Source organism: Meleagris gallopavo, chromosome 3 (assembly GCF_905368555.1).
Source record: "Meleagris gallopavo chromosome 3, MGAL_WU_HG_1.1, whole genome shotgun sequence".
NCBI lineage: Eukaryota > Metazoa > Chordata > Aves > Galliformes > Phasianidae > Meleagris > Meleagris gallopavo.
The window spans coordinates 67,556,601-67,580,431 of NC_139406.1; the positions used below are offsets into that span (position 1 = coordinate 67,556,601).

The following is a 23,831-nucleotide window of genomic DNA, read 5'->3' on the forward strand; positions in this document are numbered from 1 at the left end:
TTGATTGTTCATGGCAGTGTGCCTTACAACAATACTGCAGTGTTACAAACTAACTGAATATACACATCATGAGTGGGATTTTGGTATTGCTGGTGTGTGGAGTGTATCCTTTTCTGTTTCATTTGAAAAAAAAAAAAAAAAAAAAAAATGGAGCTTGGATCAGTAATGGTATACTGAAAACATTAGAGGAAACATTGTAATCTCATTATACAGGGACCTCTTTGAAAACTGAGCAAGTCATATAGTATGGGGTTAGGTGAAATCGTTTTGCATGTTACCTCTCCTTTATCCACAACAGCTATGTGTGACATTTCAGTGTAAAAGAGGATACAGGGTTGTCTTTGCACTCCTTGAACTGGTTCTTGGTGCCTGAGGGTTGCTTGGAAATTCCTTTCACTGCCAAGGAGTTATTACCTCATTCAGTGACTGCTGGGAAGGCTGCATCCTGCCCTATTTCCCCTGGCCATTCTCTGTACTACTTGCAAGGAAGAGAAATTGGGTGGGTCCTGCTGCACCAGCTTGTGTTCTCTGCAGGATTGCCCCATGCTGTGCTCAGCAGTCCCATGTCCCGCTTAGTGCCTTTAGCACACTGCAAAGCATCCACAGTGCCTCAAAGCCTGTCTGTTGGATGTAGGTGAACATTTATTCATGGCTGTAAAATAAGTCTTGTAGAGACATGCTCAACCTGAGAGAGAGAGTGAAATCTTCATTCTGGAGGAGTTAAAGGGAAGGTTTCCATTAACACTGGTTGCACTGCAGTGATCTTGCCTGAAGGTGCTGCTCTCTTAGACAGTTTTATAGTGGCATCATCTGTGCTGTGAAAGATCTATTAGCAAAACTCTTTTTACTTACGCAAAATGAAAACAAAAATAAAAGGGTCTGCAAAAGATTTGTACAAGCAGAAGTTATGAGATTGGCATCACAGGTTGAGATAAGTTGTTACAGCTGAATCAAAATTTAAAGGAGGGACACATTTTGCATTAGCTGATTTGCTAATCATAATTGTCATTAATGAGAATCTTAAATAAAATCTTACACTGTGTTGTTCTGATCTGTGTTTTCTAAAGTCCAGCATTCTTATCTTGGCCTTTGAATAATTGGTGTAGTAATATAACATTGCATTGCAAAAGATGAGGAAAGCTTTAGTGTCAATTCCTACTTAAGTGCAACACTTTTAGCTTTAAATAGAGATTTGATTGACAAGTGAAATAAAGTGAAATAACCCATTCAAAGTTGATGGAACTACTACTCTACAGAGGATTCAAGAAAACTGCACTGTAGAATTTTTGGCCACAGAGTCATCTGTGTGAGGGCAAGTTAGGTGACTGATTGAAACCACCTAATCCATTGCTAACTATTGTTTTTCTGGGTCAGGATACAAGCAACATCTTGTAGCCCTGTATTAATCTCTGCTTTTGTAGAGTCAAGGAAATGTGGTTTTTCTTCTTACCAGTAGGTAAGAAAGCCATGGTTGTTCAGGCTGAGTGCAAAAGAGCAATGGTGGTCTCTAAAGAAGCATGCAGGTGTCAAGGAAATTTGCCAAATTTTCCAAAATGACTCTCAAATTAGAGCTGTCATCCATCTGTGTGTGAACAGAAGGAAATTGTTAATGAAGACTGTAACCTTCAAATGTTATCTGCAGAAGAAAAATCAAACATGTAAAAATAGAAAGCCCATCTAGGAAAAGGAGTATGATAGCCTTAGGCATTGTGTTTGTTTAAAATTGGAAGACAGATCAGACAGCTATTTTATGTGGATCTTGTACATATGTGTGTGACTGATTAAAGCTCATTTTTTCTGTAAAAGTTTTTTCTGCCTAAAAAAGAATTTCCAGTATTGTACTGTAAGCAATTTATGCCTTAACCTGTGGTCTAGGAAGAGTACTTGCTAGTAGGAGGACATTTCTGTATAACCTACTTTGTTTTAGCATGAGTTAAAGTGATTAATTAAAGGAACTGACAGGAGAATTTTCTTTGTTCTTTTGAATTTTCTGACGTATTTTCTTCCCTATTGAACAAAAGCTTTCAATTGGGTTCAAGAGGTACTAGATACCTCAGGTTTTGTACATCTTCATTTTGAAACTGTTTTTTTTTTTTCATCTAAATATTTTTATTGCAATCAAATCAAGACAGATATACAGAAATGCACACTGCCTGAATTAACAAATATTTTTAGTTATTAAAATTGACATGGAAGCTGATACATGTGTTGAATACAGTGCTTATGTAAATAATTATAAAGGAAAGCATTGGGCCTAGTGAAATGAATTATATAGAGGGTAAGGGGTTATCAAATGAGGTACCATGGGATGTATTGATTGTGCTTCTGCAACAGATTTGCAACTGGAATTCTTCAGGAGACAGAACTGAGGTCAAAGTAGTATTGGCAAATATTAGGAGTGTGCTTATGAAGTTAGCTTCGGTTGGATTGACATTAAAACATAAGTAATACATAAAAACACTGAGATACCACATAGAAGAAGGTGAATAGCCTTGAGAATTGAGGTAATAAAAATGTGTGTAAATATTAACTAAGGGTCACCTCTTAAAATCAGTTTTTAGATATCAAGTATATTTTTACGTTTGTTAATTTTGGATACTATTTACAACCATAGGCTATAGTTGATTTTTAACTGTTTTGCAAATCACACCCCTTAAGCACATTTCCTTTTTTTTTTTTGGCACAACTGGAAAATGCAGAACTTACGTTTTCAATAAAAATCACTTTTAAGAAGAAGTAGTTTAAACATGAAAAAAATATATTACTCACTGAATTGTAAACTCCCAAAAGCAAACATTTATAATGAAAGCAAAAAAATATTTCATAACACCAGCAGTTAAACTAAAAGATGTTGAAGCCTCTAAAACAAATGCCATCTTGTGATGGAAGATAGATTGGTCTGTGAGCCTGAATAAACTTTGTATCTAACTAGTATGCATATCTCACCTGCTCCAAGGTTCTTCCTGTTTAAAAAATCTTGATCTGTTTAGTGTTTCCATGTTTCCTCGTGAATAATCTCATCCAGGAGGTTTCTTTTTCATTCCAGTTTCTTCATACCTGTAATTTTCAAAGTGTTCTGTGCTGTCAATATTTTCTTCAAAGTGTGAAGCTAAAAAATATTAGCATTTCTGAAATTTGAAAAATCCTGAGAACAAATGCTGACACTAATAATAAAAATATTTTGACTTAATCCTAGAGTAAAATTCTATGTTGTGACATATATTTATTATATATGTAAAGTATGTACAAAATTACAAAGGATTGATGTTGAGTATAAATTTAATTCTCCTTGAAAGGTTTTGACCTGATTACCAGACCATTTAATATCAGAAAGTTAAATAAAATGTATGTCTTTTAATTTCAATCATATATCATCAAAGTCTATGATATTTTCAACAGAAGCAGGATCACATCTTTAATTAAAATTACTGAAAGAATTCACATCAGCAAATGATGAAGTTTAGAAATATTCTAAATCTCTGTTAAATTCTGAAAAAACATTTGCTTGCACAAACTTGGGTACTGACTCCTCCCTCCCTTTTTCCTGTTGGTACACACCGGTAAAGTTATATGTGTGGACCATAAATGAAGCCTCTCAACAGCCAGACAAGAGCTGGGATAGGGATTTTTTGAGTGATATATCCACGTCATCCAACTTCAGACTCTGATCCTCATTTGAAAGTCAACTTTTTTTACACACATACATGCATGATCTATGATGGCAACTCTTGCGTATTTAGAGATGTCTCAAAATGCAGTGCATGACAAAAATGTATATTTCACCTTACATCATTCACATTTATACACAGTGTGTTTGTACTTGCTATCGTGAGTCAACAAGCATATCTGGAGTGGTATATGAGTACTATAGTACTCATTTTTGACAGGGAGATTCCTCTTTTTTTTATATTATATGAAGCTGCTTAGCTGTATTTGCTCAGTATACGTAATTCCTCTCTGGTAGCCTTTAAATAAATGAAAAAGGAATTCATGACACCTGTATTTTATTTTCCAGTTGCTCACAGGGTGCATCCTTGGACAAGTCACTTAGATGCCGATCCTGAAAGGTTTTCAAGGCTTCCATTAATTCCAAAGACATCTTTAAAGGTTTGGGCTTTAATCTTTTTAGCCTTTGATTTCCTTAGCTGTAAGATGAAAATGTTACTTTGAACATATCTCTGAAGCCCCTTAGAGACTTTTAGATGAAAGGTCCTGTAAATGTGTAAACTACTTTTTATTATTTTCTTATTGGCTGCCAAAGGGAATTCTGCGTGGAATATAAGTATCTGGAACTACCGGGGTTTTGCAGTGTTTATCAGAATCAAGAAATTTGCCCTGCATATTTATGTAACTATTATGAAATGAGAGCAGTGAGCATAAATAATGCAGGAAAATATTTAAAGTACATTTTAGCTATTTTTTATTATTTTATGTAATTGATTGGGCAGTGCTGCTGTAGCTCTTTTGAGAAATTGCCTCAGTCCCACAGGAATGGTGTTTCTTTGTAAGAAGTAATGATTAAAAATTGAGCATTAGGGATTCACCTGATTCTTCTCCGGCGCTCTGAGATGGAACAAGCAATCTTGTTTGCTAAAGACAAAACACAAATTATATTACCCAGTTGCCAAACTACAAAATAATTTGAGGTGCAGAGTATGTCAGAGAGCCATAAGCCCAAATAGTCAAAAAAGTGAAAGATCTGCATTATCATGTTAAGAATAATAATTGTGATTTTGATTTTAAGTGTAAGGCTAAGTAGAAACTGGTGGAAGCTTTGCTTAGTGGCACATTAAGTGTGAAGAAATTTGTCTCTACTCCTCAACAGCAGTCAGGTAGATAGTAGGTCCTGTGCAGCCATAATGCATGGTGAGGTGGAAATGAGGAAGGCAGGCAAACTCAGCAGAAGGTGTGCTACCCTGTGGGCTCCTGCTGTTGACCTGTTGAACAAGTCCCTGCCACGTGAGAGATTTATTTTTCTCATGTCACCATCTTCCTTACAGCAAGTTAGCCCTTCACAGCCTGTTTACATGGTAATTTTTCTGTTTTGCTCAACAAAAGAACAAGCCAAATGTAAACTGGAAAGAGCCTGTAGTTAGCCACGTCATCAGCCCTTATTTTAACTACTTGGGTCTCCATCTTAAAGCCCTTTGTAGGCATGTTCAGTAGCTCTTCAGAGATACTGGGCTTTTTCAGGCTGGAATTTCGGTTGAGATTAGATAAAGATTCATGTCTGGCAAATGCCAAAACCTGGGATAAATCCCACCTGGCCAATAAATGGTGCATAACAGAGGGTTAAGCACTAGGACTTCAAACAGCCAACCTACAAGTAAGCTATATTATATTCAAGTGAGAAATATGCTAATATATGGGATATGACAGAACGTAACTTCTTAGTTGTGGTCTGTCAAAACAACGATACTTATAGGTGTGTATATAAAAAAAGAAACAGGGAAGTACTTGTGTCAGAGCTAAATAATCTTCAGATCAAACATGTTGTGTTTGCATCAGTTGCAGGACCTAAAAGGAGTTTGGAATCAAATTATAGTGATTAAATATAGAAGATAACAAGTATTATACAGAATTTATAGAGTAGCACCTGATATGTTTCAGTCTGGCTGTCTAAAAATGCTTTCCAAAGTGATAAGTTATCACTGGGGATAAAACTCTGACAGTGACTGAGAGTGAGACAGTGTCAGTCACAGGTTACTTACTGGATACACTGACATTTATATGAGAATTGTGAGAATCATCTTTAAAGGGAGAAGGGCATCTTTTGATAATAAAGGAAAAAAAATCTCAGATCTGCTGGAAGAGATGGAAACTCACAGAGCCTCACAACTGCTCAAAATAATTCAAGCCTTCAGATTCCAAAGATATTCTTTTAAAATATTTATTTTTATGTAGGACTTACAACATTTGATTTCCCAGAAAATTAGAATATTTCAAATAAAACAAGAGCTAAGATTTGTTTTAAAAAAAAGAAAAAGAAATAAATTTGAGATTTTTTTTCTAAGTTGGTGTACATTAGGGTATGATTAATAAAGATACCACCTCAAACCTTAATATTCTTGTTAAGTTTTGAACACTTTCTGGCTTTTGAACAAGAAGAACAAATTTCCTGATTTTTATTTCTGCTTGTCGAATGGTTTCCATTACAGTAGACTTTTATAAATAAAATGCTTTTAGAAGTGGGTGAGAGTGGTGCAAGGTTAGAGAAATCTAAAGGAAGGCCACCCAGTACACTACTGATGAAGGTCTAGGAATGGTTTGCAGTATTGCAGTACATTTCCATCTATGTAATTAAGGCCTTAAGGAAAATAAGATGAAGTAAATTTACTTCTGACTTTAATGCTGAGAAAGCAATATTGAGAGAATGCAATGAACGACCTTTCTGGCTCATTATTAGTGCTCATAGATTAAAATATATAATTGGACCTAAGATTACTGGTAATAATTCTGAGTGAACTTATTAGCTTAACTTTATTGCCTCAAAAACATTAAATGCTAACAGAAGTGAGTTATTCGTCCTTTGAATTCTGCTTTTTCCACACCAGACCTGATGTTTCCTATTTCAAAGCTCTAAAGAATTAAGCTCTGAAAGAGTGATGAAGTGGCCACACATCCTGGGAGATTTCTGTTTTTTACCCTTTCCCTCTCACACAGATGGATTGAGAGAGAGATCTGCTCCTGAGGCAGGTTTCTCATGCAGCATAACACTAGAACAGATGCTAGCAGACCAGGCAGTGATGCATATACTTCACTTTTTTTTTTTTTTCCCCTTTCTTTTAAATGCATTTGTTATCTTGAAACAAGTCTTTGTCCTTAGATGGCAATTAATTCATTTTATGAGTCATCATCAGCTGTAAAGATGCGCTGTGGGGTGGGTACAGCAAGTTTAACCCATACTCTATCCTTCATTAACTTTAAACTTAATTAATTTTATATAGCCAGAAAAATAAAGTGAAAACCCCTTTATGAATGGAAACTTCAAAATTTTTAAAGTTATTTATTTAGAAGAAAACAGTGAAAAGAAGAATTTTAAAAAATCTTACAAAACTTTTATAAGAGGAAATCAAAGCTAAGGAGAATATTGGATGCAAAGGGAATGAGAGAAGGTAGTGTATGGCGCTTAAAACATCCTTCAGTTAATTTAAAACAAATGGTATAGAATGGTTGCTGTCAAAAGTTTGTACAACTCTTTTGAAAATGGCATTGAAAAATTATTGCTTGGGCAGACTTTGAGAGAAAGCACCCTATCTGCTGTAGCACACACCTGTACTCTGTTTGCTTCCACATAAGCTAAAAGAAAGCCTAAATATCACACAGATCTCATTTCTGCCAGCTAGAGAGATTCAATGAAGATGCAGAAGCAATTTCACCCAAAGGATAGTGGGGTAGCTGCTCTGAAGAAAAAATTCTCCACATGCCCTGCAAGCCTTATCATTTCCCAGATTTTGTTTGGGCAAGTGACTTGAATACATAAAATCCTAGCATTCAGAAAGTCTCTATTTAAAAAATTATATTGATCTTTTCATCAGTAATATCCCTTTATTCTAATATATTTTTAAGTGTTTTCCCTATGTACTCCTTGCTTTGCACAATCAAAAGAGGCAGCACACATTTTGCTTCGTTCCTGCCTCCTTTTACATTCTAGCTGAGTTCATGTATATGCTACAGAATTGTCAAACAAAGAAGCTTCTCTTCCAGATACAAGAGAAGGATTTTTTTTCTTGTTTTTTTTTTCTTGTTTTGTATTTTTCTTGTTTTATTTTTGATGTTCCAGTTTTCTGCATAGATATAACCTCTCTTGCTTTGTAGGGTGTGTGTTATAAATGGGGTTTCAAATTCCTTAAACACTTTAGCCTCACTCAGCCATTAATCTCAGCAGCCATTTATTGGCTTCTATGCTACAAAGCAATGGAGATTATCATTTAATTAATTCCATTGAGGAGTTCAGCTGCCACCGTCAACCACACTATGGTTTCATAAATTAATCTTGTAGGGGAAATATAATGCAATTTATTATAACATTTATATTAAGATGAGAGTAACAATAGTAGAAATCCTGTGTAACAAAACAATATACATGTGTCTATACGTGTTGCAAATGTAGGAATTAAAAGAGCAATTGGATATTCTATGTTCATATTTTTATATTTAATTCGGTATTTTAAGAATATTTCAGAGTCCATTAGAGAAAAAAATGCAGTGTTTTCTCATCTCCTACTGAGGCAGCTGTTATAAAAATTATGAAATAGCATCTTCCAAACAGATATATGGAAAATACATTGCTGATCTTTAGAATTCTGAGAGCTCTCTCTGCTGAAGATCTAAATTCCTCTCTAATTTGTTCTAACTTGGTAAATTATTATCATAGATATCTGTACTTGATAACCATTTTGTGTTGTGACTATTTGAGGGGCAACAACAAATACTGCCAACATATTTTGATCTCTAGAAGCTGAAAGTGTTTCTTTTTCTATGGCAGAAGACAGACTGCATTAAAAATATGTTAAATATTTCAAGTTTGACTCTGTCACGAACACACTGTGCAGGTGTAAATTATTTACTCATTAAGTGTTAAGATTTCAGTTGTACCTAGCTTCTCATGGAAGTAGAAGAAGCAGGTACAGCTGAGATGTTTCTTTTATGCTCACCCAAGCTAGTGTTGGAGGTAATACAGAGTTCAGGAATATCGGATTGTTTGACATTGGCAAAATAAGTTGATGTTATCAGTGGTATTCTTTTCCTAAGCACTACTTCCAGAAGTATTTCTTGCAGATTGGCAACCTTATCAGTGCCAAGAAATTAGACAGAGTGTACGTTCTGTCTAAAAGTCTACATATAGCATTATTAATTAAGTTAATTAATTAAGTGGAATCCTCAAGACTATCTGCATAAATAGTTTTATTAAACCCCTGAGCACTGTAAGATACTGCAAAACCTCTTTGTGGATTTAATATAAATCCTAATATTTCACTGATCTGAGTAAAGCAGTACAAAGCTTAAAATGTAAAAAAGTTTCCTGTACTAATTATAACTTTTTTCTTATCAGAAGTATTGAGTTATTCTTCATTTTAATAGATATTATTTTATGGAATTAATTATTTAATAATTTGAGAGTTGATTCTACATATATTCTATTATTTGACTGTGTGGGTCCGGTGTAATGGTCACGTTTTGCAAGGACAAAACATTTTGCAGGGGTCTATGTTTGCTAAAATATTTCAGAATATGCTGCTTTGAGAATTTGCTGTGCATAACAAGTGGTATTACAACTACTTTCACCTAGAAGCTGATGGAAAGCACTGTACAGTTTGAATCATACGCCAGCACAGAACAGAGCTAGTAAAAAGCAGAACAATACCAGCTGTCCAGGCTCTGACATGTCAGTGATGTGCAGATGTATTTGTTTTGTGAAGAACGTTTAATGTTGACAGCAAAATTATTTTTTCAGTGAAACAGCCCTGTGAAGGCATGTGTTTACTTAAACAGATAACAGCAACTACAGGGTGTTCCCAGGACATACTGTTTAAAGGCAATTCACCCAGTAAAAGTTACCTCTCAGGACTGCTCAGGAGCTACTTCTACAGTCCCTGCGTTGCAGTCACCCTCCAGGCTAAACGTGTTCACTTAGCAGGACACCCTGGGCATGAGGTTGTTCATAGGAGCCCTTCCATGGTTCCACTCCTTCCTCTGTTAGATGGCAAAATTCGCTCCAGAAAACCAGTGTGTAAAGTGGAAATGTACCCTCCTGGTCCTGCTTAAAACTTTCAAAAGAAAGCATTTATCATTATTTTACTCAGCTTGCTTGTATATTTTTGGCTAGTGTAATGTGGTGAATAAAAAAAAATACTAGAGGTAGTGATAAATCTGACTTCCATAAGGTTTGAATGGTTAATGCTAAGAAAATGCTGAAAGACACCACCCACTGCCTTACTGTGCTCACATCCATTGTTTGGTCTCCATAAATATTATTAGCAGGCACTAATAAATGTCAGTGGGTGCCATTTTTTCCACATGGAGGAAATCAGTAATGCACCATTGCTCCATTCACACTTCCATGTCAGATGCCATTGTGTCAGACTGCCCCTCTGCTGCCATCTGTCACACAGCAACAAGATGTAACAGAATATTGGTGGAAAGGTACAACTTACACTGCCTTACCACCAGCATCTGCCTCTGATGTCATGGGCCAACATAATAAAATAGGAGGCATTACTTTCAGAGCAGCCCTTGTACATGTAGTTTACCGTCAATATTGTCTAATACTATTAGTTCTTCTGTTGATTGGATACACAAAACTAATTCATAAAATAGGAGAAATTGAAAGCACAGTTCAAAGCCTACTCAGTCAAACTGTCCAGAAAGAGACATGATGCACCAAGTTTATTATTTTAGGTTTTGATACTGTCCTTATTTATTTATTAGAAAAATTATGACAGTTTAATTATATCATATGGTTAGATTCTAGTGAACCTGATTCTTTTGAATTCTATTAAATCATTAAAAATTACTTAATATTTGTCTTATTTTTATCTATGGAATTCATGGATTGAAATTGAAGAACAGAAGACTATTCTTTTTAAAACAAATGCTGATGTCTTACAGGTTCATGTCTTTACCTATGACGGAGTCTTTAGCGTCTTTTCATCATTTGCATGTTATAAAACTAAATGACTAATCAAATGGAAGAACAGGTTGTTAGATGCAAATCCTGTTGTACCAATAATTATATAAACCTTTAGAACAAACTATGCTATGGATCAAGCCATGCATTTGCTCTTTGATATGTTTTAATTTTTAGTTTAGGAGGTTAAGAGAAACAGACAATATTTTTTGAAAACTTCGGTGATAAATTATGGCAACTAGGAATGTCCTTACTGCTCATATATTCTTTCATGTAATCTCTTTACACATAGGATGTAGGTTCCATTTTGGCTGAGAGTCTCTTCGTCATTGCTTTTATGTTTTTTTTGGGCCAGCTCTTTAATAGCTGGTGGCACGGAGCAAGCAGAAATCTTCCAAGCATGGGAGCACTGGGATGGACCCACATATGAGTATCACTCACCGCGTCTGGTCTTTCCCATCATGTTTGTTACACTGACTTTGAAGCGCTTGGGACTTCATGCAGTGGCTTCTCTCAGTTTTATGAGAATAAGCTTATTAATCAAACACCCATCCAAGCAAGTTCTGGCTTAGACCGTGTAAGGAAAACGTAGGTAACTCCTGCTGTGAAGTCACACATGGCTAGGCCTGTCTCTGTAATCAAACAGTTGTAGCAGCATGATGCACATCAACAGGTCACAGAATGTGTAGAAAGGCCTTTAGGCCTTTTGCTAATGACAGCAGTACTGGGAGTCTGTGCTGAGTTGCTGGAACAATTAATCTAGCCCACCATATCAAAAAGGGAATTCTGTGTCCTTCTACAGAAGACAGCAATGTTACAATAGACAGTAGTGTTTTTCCGAATGTGATTATAAAAAAAAAGAAATGCTGAACACCATCAAGGTACAATGCCCTCACCTTCATCCCTGGGGTGAATACATCCTTGTGATGGTTTTAGGCAAGCTGAATGGGTAGCTCTTACTCATTTCTGCACAACAGAGTAAAAATGCATGCTACAACTGCATGCAGCATGAGGAGACTTTTAAGGCTCCATCAACTGGGATTTTCTACAGTTTTGATTTGGTTGATACTTCAAATGGATAGAATTTTCCACTAACCAGTGCTACATTCTGTACAATGCAAGTGTACTATTCATCTTTTTACATAAGCCTTGAAATAGGGTAAAAATTTTTTTACGTGAAAGTTGTTCTCTGTCTTCACAAAGCATTTAGTGGTAAGTTTGATATCAGGCCTGTTACTGTGTGTAACTTCAGTGTTTGTGATACAGCTTTCTTGGAAGTCAAAGACCAGCCAATGGTGCATTATATGCCTAACATGTGCGATATCGTACCTTGTTAAATGGGAATAATTTCTATGTTGGATCAAGTGATGAAGTCCTGCTGCAGGACAGCATTCAGGGAAAATGTTTTTTCTGGTCTCTGTTTTTTCTGGTCTAAGAATCTACATACAAAATGCAATCAACAGGAGGGCTGATTAATTATGCCTAAGAGGAGGACCATAAGGAAGTCTTGACTTCAACACTGTATACAGGACTGATTGCCACATTACATCTGGGGACAAATCAAGGGATTGGGACTGATGAGACCACCAGTATACCTCCTCCTGTTCTCTTCATTGCACTGCTCAGCTTCAGTAGAAACTGAATGTTAATTAGACAAGTGAGGATAAGATTGTGCTCAATGATTTTGAACCACTTTATTACAAAGTTAGTACATCATACACTGACTTACTCAGGATCAAGGGATATGAGAACACGATGAAAAAACAAGGTAACTGGAAAGAAAAGTGTAACAAACAGCAAAATGGACAGACTGGACAATAAAGACAGAACCAAACGGTCTGGATTTTGCAGAAAATAGAATTAACAGATTTTTTTCACTTTCGTCCCTTATTAAAAAAAAAAAAATCTATGCCTTTAATCAGTCATATTATAAAAGTTCTGCTAAAATGTGTACAGCTATGCTGATTCAAACAGGCACAAAATCTGACCTAAATAGGAAAACAGGAAAAGCATTTCCTTCTCTCTCCTTCAATACATAATCGTACTTGATATGTGAAATACTCCTCATGCAAAATGAAACCAGATTTAAAAATAGAGAGAACATCTACAAAAAAAAAAAAGAAAGAAATACTATCCTGGGGATTTGTAATAATGATTTCTCCTGACTATCGCTCTTCTTAGATAAAAAAAGGGAGATTTCTGCCTGCAAACAGCAGATTCAGTAGCTCTCTAGAGGTTTAATCTTTCAGAGATAGCAAGAAATTGGAGCTGAGTAAGGATCTGGAGCTTTGCAAAATATAAGTTTCTGATAGAATGATGTTGTTCTGTTTTGTGAGCTACACCATTTATCTTCATTTCTTTGTAGGTGATGGTTTCTGTGAATACTTCTGAACCAGTCCATGATAAGAGTAAAAGCAGGTGCAAGAAGTCTTTATGATATAAATAATGACTGCTTGGCAAAGTACTTTTGACATTTTAAGAGGGATACTGTTGAACAATTTGCTCTGCTTTGTTGCTCTACCATGAAAGGACTAAATTAGTTGAGATAAAAGACAGCTTTCTTATTGACTTTGAAAAAAATTAACACTTCATGTGCAGTCTAAATCCATAGTTTCCTTGGGAGTTGACTTTATTAGCCAAATGCTACCTTTTCTCTCTGCATAACAAGTCCTGCTGTGTTCCCCTGTATAGCACCTACATCTCCTGTAAAAACACACTCCAAATCATCTTTGTAGAGTTAATAAGCCAGTGCTGTAAAAATCTGCATGTCAAAGACTGGCAGTAGGCGATTATTGCATTTTTCCTGCTCTTGAATTTATCTGCAGGTTGCTACAGGAAAAAAAAACTGCCAGGCAAAAATTTGGGAAATTTAGATATCAGCTTTTTCAGCTACAGTGTTAAAAGGAAACTTGTCAAGAGAGGCATTAGAGAGTGAGCTAGCAGTGTGAGCTGTACTCCAGCATCCCTGGAAGGGTTCCCAAGACCATCATTAAGATTTTCATGTCTGAAAATTCATTTTTGGACCTGCAAATGATCCCATGTGCCATCTTCAGGCCTAAGTGAACTGGAATGCTATCAGTACAATACTGGAAGGCCCATCCCATCACCACCCACCTGTGCTTCAAACAAGTTCAATGCATTCTCAGCCATATTTAAGAACACAGTTTAAGAGTTATCTAGGATGCGGAGAGTTGACTAACTCCATATACTCCCTATACTCTCTAAGAAAATTGATAAAAAAAGAGATCTGGCATTTCTACTCTATGCAGTAATCGTAATATAATACATAGAGAATTTAACCAGCACACTGCTGGTTTGAAAGTACTGCTTCTATCTTCTAGCTAATATAAAATCATAGCTATCAATAACAATTTATTCCCAAAAATGTTATGTTTTGTCATTTGTCCTCCTCTCTTCCTGAAATAACTTTTTTCCTTTTTTTTTCTAATTATTCTTTTCCTTTTCTTTTTTTCTTTCTTTTTTTTTTTTTTTTTCTTATTCTTAAGTTGTTCTGTATTTCTTGTCTTGGTTTGCATGGAATGCTTCCCTTGATTTTCTTCAGAAAACAGTAATTCTGCTATCTGCCAATATAACTATAAAATTTAGTCCACTTTCCACCCTTCTTTCTTGTACTCTGATTAACGAGTTTCATTTATGCTTTGTTAATAAACAGGATTCATGCTCTCTGAGCATTCACTCTTGCTACCTAATAAGGTCACAGACCTTATATAATAAAAACACCTTTAGCTGAGGTGATTACTTGGAGAAATATTGCCTCACTGACTTTGCAGTTAAGTTTAAAGACTAAAGCCTATCCATTAAAATGGATATTTTTCCATCATTATTAATGAAGCTCAGTGCTGTATCTTTAATATTTTGTGGAGGACAAAATAAAGTGGGTTTTGACACTTACATGCTTCTTAGCCATTTCAAGCACAGTCTGAGGAAAAGTTATAAAAACGACTGTGAAAGTCATTTGGTTTTTATTTGCTTGCTTTATAGGAAATCTCATTTCCCTAAATTGGGTTGCATCCATAGCTGATATTGGATATTCTGTTATCATTTATGAAGCTGGCTTGCAGAAATGAAAATTTTTTCAGGTCTGAAGCCATCTTTCAGCAAAAAGTTATATGTATATTTGAATGGAACTTTATTTAGTTTTTTTTTCTCAACCAGGAAATTCGCTTTAAAATTAGATTTCACAAGCTTATCAGATTTCTGTTTTCTTTTGAAGGTTTTTAATTAATGTGCTCTTTAAGAGAGTAACTCTGGCATACACTGAAAATATTGAAGATTACAACTTATTTACATAAAAGTGCATAGTTCCAGGCATCTCTCAACCCACCTGCTGTCTGGTTGATGACACAGACAGGATAGCTTTGCCTAATCGGTGGTCATTCTTGATCTGAGTTTGGCTGAATTCCCCAGAAGAGTTATTGGTCATGTAATATAAACTCTGTTATGTGTGCCTTTGGCACGGATACATCCCTTTCACTATCTGACATAGGTAACAATTTGAATAGTTTTCAATTATTAAGATTTCAGGGAAGAGATATTTGATTTTAATTAAAGGACAAATCATATCTTAAGAAATTTGCTTAGATTTTTTTCTGAGGAGATGCCTTCTTTGTTTCCCTCTCTATGTATTTGATGTGTGTAAAAAAAAAACAACAACAACAACAAAAAAAACAAAAAAACAAAAATCCAAGGTGTTAATAAGTCTGTATTTGGTACTGTATTCAGAGACAGGAAAACACACTATCAGTTGCAGTTTTCAGTGGACTAAGAGGGTGACGATGACATTCCAATTAAATATGCACAGGGAAAATGATGGTCAAAGGCAACGTGTCTGTAACTGAGCTCATTTGCCTTTGCTCTTGGGAATTTTCAGTACATTCTTTGTTTCAGCTAAATGGGTTTGTATTATTTTAATTACCTTAATGTCTTTGGCAGAGAACAGCTTTTGGAACAGTACAGGAATAGGTTGGAAATAAAATATAGGGAAATAGCACCTCAGAATCACTGAATTAGCCTATTGGTATAAATAATTGCTGATGTTAGGTATGTTTCACAGAAAGCTTGCAGCAAGCAGCATTGCTATGTTAGCTATCAGCCTAGATATATATTCGTTGCAATCATTAACATGACAAATAATTACCTCAGAAAAAAAAAGGCTGGATTTTTTTTTCTTTTTTTTTTTCTTTTTTAAATCACTTATGAGCAAAGGAAATATCAAGCAGGATAATTGCAAGAAAGATTTTAAAAAAACATTAAAAGCTGTTGCAAGATTCTATCATTTTACTGGTAATGCTTTGCTTAAAAAAAATGCTTTGCTTGATTTTTGTCTTTGTGTTGTACTTAACATTAGGGAACTTTAATATATTAGACATGTTACTACTAAAAGTTACCTTTTCTGGATGAAGATTCTTTGCTATGGGTTTTCCTGAGAAAATCATGGAGAGCTATTTTACACCTCAAATAAATTTAGCTTTTCCAGTGGTCAAGGGTTTATCATGGGATAGAGCAGGCTGTCTGAATTTCCCCAGTGCATTGTTGGAGCAGTGACTCTTCATTGGGCTTTAGGCAGACTTACAGAGCAGACAGTGTAATTACTCCTGGAAAGGTAAGCCGAACCCACAGAGGGACAGAGGGGCAGCTGTTGTGTTTCCTTTAGGACTAGCAGTGAGCACTGGGCTCACAAACCAGAGCACTCTGCTTGCGTATATATGAGAGCGGATGACAGATGTGGTCTTACACAAGGTTTGCATTTCTCTTTGTGGTGGGAAGGAACACAGAAAATAGTAGACATATTGTGTTGTTAGAGAATAATTTTTAAACATACAGTAATTTGTAGTCTTCTGGTATTTTTTTCACTTGTAATGTATAATTCAGTTCCAGGCATCATGACTTCTTGGACAGCGAAAGAAATACACTAAAAATCATGTTTTGTGAAGTGTTTACGCTCTCTTATACTCCTGTTCCCTTTCCAACATTTAACTTGATTTGTAATCTTTATTTAAAGAACGATGAAAATGAGAGTCTTTATATACTGAAAAACTCATAAATCTGGGGTGAAAATCGTGTCAGACAGAAAGCAGCTATGCAGCAGAGCTGTTGAACTTACTGTCAGTACGATTTGGCTTGTAGGACTTTCACATTCACATGAACAACACTCATAAGAGAGTGGAGAAAAAGAATACAGTGTCATGTTATACATGTAATGAAAAGCTACAAGTGCTGGGAACTTTACTGCAACATTTTATAATTAACCTTTCTTCTTGGGTCTTCTTTCATAGTGCTTATGTTTCTGTGAACTGCTGACAGTTCATGGTGCTAGTGCAGGGATTAGACAAATTGTATTTGAAGAAATATTTTATAAAATGCAGATGACATTTTCAAAGCCAGTTGATCTTAACGCTGTCCCAGTCAAATGTAACCTTTCTTCTGTAGAATCGTTTGTAAGATATTAAAGCATTACTGTATGTAAACAAAGGCCGTTTTTTCAAGTAGAAGTTACAGATGGAATATAATCTTGACTGTTCCTTTTGATATTTCACTCTTGTCATAATTTTTAGAGCCTTAGACATCATTAATTTTTCAAGATAGGAGTTTTCCCACAATTACCTCAGCACTGTCCAGGAGGTCGTAGTTCTTTTTCTTTATTATTCATTTACATTTGTGGCATCTGATTCTAATTTTATTTCTGTTTGTCTCTACTGATTTTGTTGATTTCACTACTTATTCTACAGGAAGAGTAAATAAGATTTACTTGGATAAATGAGAGCAGAAACAAACTCATAAAGCCAAAGCCATATTTAATATTTGTATAAACAAAGACCTTGTTCTTTTCCATGTCGTTTTCATCCTCCTTACATTGTGGACTTACTTTCTAAAACTTAACATATCAAATGTATTTCATTTCTGTTTATGCCAATATCTCCTGCTCTTTTTTACTTCCATGATATATTCAGCTTGGTCCAAACCGTGAGGTTTATTATACTCCTGAAAATACAGCAGCATTATCTCATTACTCTAGAATTTATGTGCAAGAATTAAAAGAAACATTTGGAGAGCTATTTAAAATAGATATAAATATATCTGCCATGATTAAAGATAACTAATTTAATTTAACAGAAACTGTTAAATAAACAGCATGTTGTAATAGTGGCAGAGTTCTAATGCCAATAAGCAAGGCTGCCAGAGGCTTTCAATCATAAGCTTCTGTATTCAGATTCTGATTGCTCTGCCAAATTTAAATAATTGTGGCTGGATATATCCCTGAAATATTTTTTTTTTCCTCAAGTTTTGATTAAAGCAAACGTTTTCCTAAGTAGTTAAGGAAAATAGCATTGACCAGTTAAGGTTAAATAGTTTTATTAACATTTTGCTTGAAAGCTTCCATCTGGTGGCACATGGGAAATGGAATTTAAAATCTGCTTTGAGATTTCCCTGGACTGAAGAAACTGCCTATGCTGCTCCTCTGAAATTGGCCTTAGAGGTTACTGAGGAAAATGTCTCTGCCCACTGCAGTGCTTGTGAAAGCAGTGCTCAAAGATTGTGAAAGCCAAAGATCCTCCAATGCTGAACATGCCTTATTCTGTCCAAGCACACGAAGAAATAACCTTCCTCACTGGAGATCTGAGTGGCTTCCCTCAGCATGCTGGGATCGCACTCCCTGTAAAGGAGTGCTGCTGGGAGCAGGGATCTTGAGCAAGAATCCCAGACATGTGGATTCTTCTAGTGTTGCTTCCTTCTGCTCTGTTACGAAGCTGAAGGGAAATCATGGTCTGAGGTAAGTAACTTGGGTCTGAGAGCAGACAGGACAGGAGGCAAAAAGACATTAAGGGGAAGAATATAACTAGAGCCAAAATAAATATCATCTGGGAAAACTCAAGAAATTAAGGGAAATAACAGAAGCGATGCTAAGGGAAATGATATGGGCCTGTGTGGGATAAGAAAGGGAAGTAATGACACAAAAGAAATACTGCATAAAGAGCAGGAGGAGGCAAATGTTAATTCCTGTTCTGAGGAACTGAGAGTTGGGGAGCACTAAGAGAAGACGGGAAGCCAGGGCAAAGAGAGGAACTTTGTGTAGAAGTGATTCAAACCTCCAGAATATGCTTTCTTTATTATATTTATTTTTAATATATACAAATTAATTCAAACATTCACAAATGTTTACTTCACCTGATTTAGAAAATAGCTGTGAAATTTAGCAATGCCTTAACTCCCTGGAGGATCGAGCAGGTTGTAGCTAACTGTGTTGCCAGTGTCATTACTGCTTCACATAGCTGAAAAAGCTTCAGAGTGACTATCCTTGCCAAGGAGATCAGCTCTTTTCAGCAGCATGATATAGATATGGATGAGTTTCTTTACAGTCTTATTGTTACAATGGCTCTGAACCATTCCAAATGGATGCTAAGGCTGCAACCGAAGAACCCGGAAATTATGATACCTAAATTAAGGCTACATACACGTGCTTATAGCCTATAAACAGGAGAGGAGTCAACTCTTTGAAAAGGTAGATAATAGCAGGACAAGGGGAAATGGTTTTATGTTGAAGGAAGGAAATTTAGGTTGGATGTCAGGGGGAAGTTCTTTACTATGAGAGTGGTGAGGTGCTGGAACAGGCTGCCCAGAGAGGTTGTGGATGCCCCGTCCCTGGAGGTGTTCAAGGCCAGGTTAGATGGGGCCCTGGGCAGCCTGGTCTAATATTTAATGGGGAGGTTGGTGGCCCTGCATGTGGCGGGGGGGGTTGGAACTTGGTGATCCTTGGGGTCCCTTCCAGACCAAGCCATTCTATGATTCTATAACTTTATGATTCTATGATTCTATGCTACCTGAATTGTCACCACCCACTTACACTCATTTTGATTCACTCTTTCACTTTCCCATCGCCACTTGCTTTTTTCCTTCATATATGTCCATTCAAAAGCAAAAGGCCTTATCCCCTACCCCTCGGGAACCACACGTCCACGCACTCGTGCAGGATTAGAGACTGCTTTTTAGTAAGTGGATTTCCAGCATGAGCCTTTTGATTGCTCACGTCTTTAAGAACTGTGTGAAAATACAATTATATGCATACCTTGTTGCTTAATGGGTTTTGATATGTCGTTGATCAAGTACAGCATTATGCCTTGTTTTCTGCCACAGAGTTTTAAAAAATATATTACTTTACTCCATGAGGCAGTAGCAGGAAAATTTAGTAATAATAGTGATAAATGATTCTGTATCTCTTTTACTATATTACTGAGATATTACAAGGTTATTATAGTAAAGAAGGAAGAATTATATAGAACTCTGTGCCATCTAAATGTAACACTACACATGTTATGAACATTTCTCTGGTTTAATCAAAGACATTAAAATTACTAAAGCACTGAAAATGCATTATATTAACATGATTTGAACTCCGTTCTGCTTGAAATGATGTAAATTATTATTTTTTACTTTAACAGCCTTGTTGTTAGAGAGTCAACTCATCCATGGTTGTGTGAGAGGTTTGTTGTAGGTTATTTAACATTACCTGCTGGTCTATGTCTATTATAAAGAGCAGGATAAAGAACCATATAGTGGAAAGTATAAGGTATATGATGATACTGGAAATGGTCCCCCAGAAAGTTGCTTTTCTGCACAGAAAATCTTTGTGAAGAACCTGCAGATATTTTGCTTGTTAGAGTACTTTCAGATGAAACAGTCTCAAGCCTTTTATCTAGAAGACATCAATCCGCAGGCTCTGAAATGACTCACTGACTGCTCCATTGCATTTGGTGGAAAAGATATTTGAAACTGTAAAAAAATGTTTTTCCCAGTAACTTAAACCATCACTGTCGTAGCAGGGATTGTGTTGTTGGCAGCAGCAGGTATTGACTACTGACTATTAAGATTGTTAAAACCATCCTCTTACAATGCAGTCCATCACAGATGGCAGCTTCTGCACCAAATATCAAACAAATCATCATTTTTCACAAAATTAATATATCTACTGCTGTCATTCACCTTTGCCTAAGTAGAAAGATTGTTAAATAGTAGAACTGTTGTGTCTGTGATAGTAGAATGTAAAAGTGACAACACTTCTTCCTCCAAACATACTTAAATAGATTCTGTCTTCTTGACATCAATTAATGGTATAACTGTTTTTAGTATGCATACAAAGATAGCATATTTTTCCTAGTTCATTAGTGCAACTGCATAATTTTCAGAAAAAGGAAGTGATACTGACATTATTTTTAAGGATTGAACTCAGATGAAGGAATTATATGTATAAATCTAATACATCTCTGCCTGGACTCTCCTTGTGACATATTCTGAAATAACACGAGCCCACATTAAAAATCTTTGAACCAGAGGTAAATCAAAACTAATCACCATTTATCACAATAGTAAATGAAATATTTTTAACTTCCATGGAAGGATGAGAATTCTAATAATAGTAGTTTCCAAGTTTTTTTTTTTCTGATGTAATGTTTAACTCATTTGATTGTGCAATTTCACTAAAATGATAAAGCAAGGTGCATATCATGCAAACACTAAAATAATATGGAGCACCTGCACAAATATCTGAAAAGAGAGTTCATAGAATTCTTGAATAGCTCAGAAGGACTGTTCATTAATACCTGCATAGCCTTGTTTGCTTGTTTGTTTAATCTTTTGTGTCAGTGTTATTGCATGGTATAATGTATTACACTGAACGCGGTGAAGGAAAAAAGCCTTTCCTCCTCAGCCATACACAGCACAATTGTCAGGTGATGACTCAGCTCAAAAAACAGAGCTGCCGATCTCTTCACAAACAAGTCTGTATTTACCACCCTCCAAACATCAGCTTCATTTGAATTCTTCTTGCACCTTCATCAGAGGACATGGTTCCTGACAAAACACAGAAGGTTCCTCATCAGACAGACAAATTTAGGGTAGTTTGGCCAATCAGAAAGACTTATTGCAAGGCAGTAATGCTGGAATGAGACACATCCTTGAAGGGATAGAACTAGGGAAAAACCCTGTCTCTTATCCCAGGTATTTTTAATGGGCAAGATTGATCTAAGTGGTATTTATAGAGACAGACTACACACATTTCTGCCCTCTGTACCTACATTTTTCTTATGAGCCATTAGAGCTGTGTTCATCTTCTTCACAAGTGAGAAATTGCTTCACACACAGTAAGAGAATGGAAAGCCTGTTTTTCTGAGGTGAGCTCCATTTAAGAAAATACTAGATAAAGACTTTTCATGGCTGTTGTGGAGGTGATGAGTGACTTTTGAAAGTGGCAAAAGAATGACAAAATGAACAGGAAAATGAGTCAAATGTTATATAAGTTTCCCCAACTTATTTTGCTTTATGAGGAGAATTTTCACTTGCAAAAGATTTGTGAATCATAAAACTTAATAGATTTTCTACAAAATATTTTTGGTTAGAATCAGCTTGTCAATTTTCATGAAGTCATGTTGAATTCATGAAGATCTTTCATGATGATGTCAGATGGGATTTCCCTGTGGTTCTCAGATAAGCACACAGGCAGATGTTCTGAAAAAATATCCCTTTGTAGGTCAGCAGAGAATCTTCTGTGCAGCCTTCAAATTCCTTTCCTACTACCTGCTCAGGACTAAGAAATCCATATAGATTGGGTAGGATGGGAGAAAACGTGAGGTGGGAAATGGACAGGAATAATCAGGAGGAACTGAAAGATAATTAATTGACATAATTAATTGTCATTCACTGAACAATTATATTTCTTGAAACTACATTTCTTGAAGTAAGTGGATAATTTATATCCAGTACATTATATCCAATTAGTATGAATTGCACATAAAATGAGCAAATTATTTTGGATTAGTGGAAGCTGATTGTTTTGAAATAAATATTGTAGAAACATAGCTATTGTTTTAAGAAAAATCAGCTAAGAAGGGATTTTCTAAAGATTAAGCTAGGAAGTTAATTGTAAGGATGCATTCTCTCTTTGATTTCACTAAGTGCTTCTTGAAAAATAGCATGAAACACTATGTATATAGAGTGTGCTTTTTTGTTTCTTGGAACTCACCATTCATTTTTTAGAGGATCCAGCACCAGAAAGACAAATAGGAGTTCGGTGTGAAAGAAGACAGTCAAGGCAGTAATGCTATTATCACCTCTTAAAGAGATAATGAAATAAGTGTCCATTTTAGCAAGACAAGAAGAAACAAGTGATTTTTTTTATCCACATTGAGCTTTTTAACATCATACATCAACATATAAACACTGGCAGAAGAATCTGGGGAAATCAAAACCCATGGGATTTTCCTAAAAGAGTAACTCATTTTGTTCTCCAGTTTATATAATTTCAGAAGCAAGTCTCAATACTCTTTATTATTTGCAGCTGACATTCATACTTAGGACTGGTTTAATAGATTTAAATTATATTTAACTGATTAATTGGTTAAAATTGGCAGGAAATATGGTAAAGGACACAATAATGAAGAAATATTTCTATGTAACAACTCTGACATTACAAAGGACTTTTATTTGATTATATAAAGCATCCCTGTGTTTGAAATTTAGTGATTTCTGCTCCATCTCATGCAACCTGTGTAATCTTAAACTAGTAGAAAGCAAACTCCCTTGTGTAGGTGGTACTAGAAATAAACATGCATGATCATCCAGATAGCCAGTGCTCATACCTAGACCACATTTTCTAAAGCCCACCATGGATTCCTGTAAGAATTATGGTTCTGCCAAGCCTATTTTCGTCATTCTTGAACAAAGAGCTGAATTCTCACAAAGCAAACTGGTGATGAATGGCATTGAGTACTCCAATATGTTTTTGACCTGTTGCATGGCCTCAGTTTAAAACAAAACCAAAGGGCTTCACCATCTTTGTATAAGCCATTTGAAGGATTCTTGTTTACAGTGAGCTCTGACATGACTGCTTTCTGGCATTAAGGCATAATTTCATCTCACGTTTATAGAATTACTTGGGAAATGTCAGAGCTACTTGAAATGTCTCTCTTCATAGCAGAGATTTCTCCCAATGGGATTTTCATAAGCAGTCAAAGTAAATTCTTGGGATAAAAATAACAAAAAATCTTGAAAAACAGTGTAAAGGTGCTGGAACCTACCTTCTACATCTAGTAGATAATGCCAGTCAGTGGCAATTAGTTCCTCTGAGCTTGCTGGAGAAAATTAGCATCAGTAAGGTGAATAGCTTACCTTGCTTTTTGCACATTTTGAG

The 23,831-nt window shown here is 35.7% G+C and overlaps 1 protein-coding gene across 6 annotated transcripts in view; it reads left to right on the top strand.

Moving 5' to 3' along the window:
- Positions 1 to 23,831, top strand: part of RALYL (RALY RNA binding protein like) — a 375,450-nt gene that overhangs the window by 23,123 nt on the left and 328,496 nt on the right. For 4 of the 6 annotated variants that reach the window (XM_085221352.1, XM_085221355.1, XM_085221354.1 and 1 more), the window contains one exon: positions 4,016 to 4,107. The exons of the other annotated variants lie outside the window; for them this stretch is intronic. The gene's annotated coding sequence lies outside the window, so the exon portion shown is untranslated. The remainder of the gene's footprint in view (positions 1 to 4,015; positions 4,108 to 23,831) is intronic. 6 annotated transcript variants of the gene reach the window in all.